Below are 2,424 nucleotides of genomic sequence, written 5' to 3'. Positions count from 1 at the left end.
GTTCTGTTTAAAACAATTATTGTGTCTTGCAGGACCCTGGCAAGATGGCACATTTTTAAGGGTTTAACTGAAGGGTGTTTAATGAAGAGGCAATTTACAGAGGTGTGGACAGGGTTAAGGGAACCAAAGGATGGTGAAGCACGCCAAACCCCCCAGAAAACCAAACCCATTGCTGTTGAGTCGTTTTCAACTCATAGTGACCCTAAAGGACAGAGTAGAACTCCTCCATTGGATTTCTAAGGCTGAAATGTTTACGAAAGCAGACTGCCACATCTTTCTCCCACAGAGCAGCTAGTGAGTTCAAACCACTGACCTGTTGATTAGCAGCTGAGTGCTTTAACCACTGTGCCACCAGAGCTCCTGTGAAGCACCCTAGGGGCTAGCAATTAGGGGAAGCTGGCAGCCCCTAGGCCCAAGAAGGTTGAGAGAACACACTGACCCCATTTCCCCCATTCTCTGATCTCATCTGTGCCTCCCATTGCTCGTAATCTTAACCAAAATCCAGAGATGAATGAAAAATTATTTCTGTTTAGCAAGTATTCTGTTAACAGAGAATTTTTAAGTGAACACAGAAGTTTTTAAGTTTCTGAAGCCTGGTCCCCTCTGACCACAAGTATTTCAGGAATGGATAGTGAACGAAGTCAGCTGGTCTTCTCTGCTCATGGCCATCAGATATAGAATACCAACTCTAACCAGAGAGTGACCTTTAAACTCTTCTATTACTATTTTTTTCAGAATAAACACATTTGAATTAAAAAAAAAAAAATACACTTGAATTTTCTTGACACACAAAAAAAGTTTGTTTTTTTCCACTGAGTCAAAAATAGCATTTTTAGGAAATGGAATAATTGGCTGTCAAATATACACTTGGACAATTTTACGTTATACTTCCAGATTTAAGAAATTAAGAAAAATGTTGACATGTTCTGTAGGAAGCCTTGAGCGCCAACAAGTGGAAAAAGTTAAGCAGTGTTTACGACCAAGTTTTTTAAGTCCCTAATCCTGGACCCTCAGCTAGGACTTATCTTCACATCGGTGCCATGGTGAGAATTAAGGGGAAAAACAAGGTCACCAATTTCCTTTCTTGGTACACATCATAGTGTGGCTGTGCCTTTTAAAATTACTAGACCAAATGTACATGGAGATAAATGTGTTTACAAAGGAGGTGCTATTACATAAGCTGAGAAAAGCGGAGAAATGCTCTTATGCAGTGATTCTCAGAGTCCCTGTTGCTGTTGTTAGGTGCCATCAAGTCATTTCCGACTCATAGCGACTCTATGTACAACAGAAAGAAACACTGCCCCGTCCTATGCCATCTTTGTAATTGTTGTTATGCTTGAGTCCATTGTTGCAGCCACTGTGTCACTCCATCTCGTTGAGGGTCTTCCTCCTTTTTACTGATCCTCTACTTTACCAAGCATGATGCCTTTCTCCAGCAACTGATCCCTCCTGATAACATGTCCAAAGTATGTGAGACGAAGTCTCACCATTCTTGCTTCTAAGGAGCATTCTTGCTGTACTTCTTCCAAGACAGATTTGTTCGTTCTTTTGGGGGTCCATGGTATATTCAATATTCTTTACCAACACCATAATTCAAAGGCATCAATTCTTCGATCGTCTTTATTCATTGTCCAGCTTTCGAATGCATATGAGGTGATTGAAAGCACCATGGGTTGGGTAAGGCGCACCTTGGTCCTTAAAGTGACATCCTTGCTTTTCAACACTTTAAAGAGGTCTTCTGAGGCAGATTTGCCCAGTGCAATGCATCATTTGATTTCTTGACTGCTGCTTCTGTGGGTGTTGATTGTGGATCCAAATAAAATGAAATCCTTGACAACTTGAATCTTTTCTCTGTTTATCATGATGTTGCTTATTGGTCCAGTTGTGGAGATTTTTGTTTTCTTTATGTTGCGGTGTAATCCATACTGAAGGGTGTAGTCTTTGATCTTCATCACTAAGTGCTTCAAGTCCTCTTCACTTTCAGCAAGCAAGGTTGTGTCATCTGCATAACGCAGATTGTTAATAAGTCTTTCTCCAGTCCTGATGCCCCGTTCTTCATATAGTCCAGCTTCTTGAATTATTTGCTCAACATACAGATTGCATAAGTATGGTGAAAGGATACAACCCTGAGGCCCTTTCAAAGAAAGGTCAAAACTTAGTCTAATAACACTAAGATAGTATTTGGCCTTTTTCAGTCTCATTCTCTCTGGAGTGTACCTACAGTGGAATTTTCCAGAGGCTCCATGACGTGGTAGTGCAACAGATTGAATGCAGATACAGATATGAAAATCTGACTATCTTCTATTAAGTTAGCCATTAAAGAGATTTGCAATAAGGTACAACAATGCAATTCATCTCATCAAGTTAGTGTTTTAGAAATAATTATTTTTTGTAAAAAGATGTTATTTGTGTTAACAGGTAATG

Source organism: Trichechus manatus, unplaced genomic scaffold (assembly GCF_000243295.1).
Source record: "Trichechus manatus latirostris isolate Lorelei unplaced genomic scaffold, TriManLat1.0 scaffold00029, whole genome shotgun sequence".
Taxonomy (NCBI): Eukaryota; Metazoa; Chordata; class Mammalia; order Sirenia; family Trichechidae; genus Trichechus; species Trichechus manatus.
Note: the sequence above shows the minus strand (reverse complement) of the source record.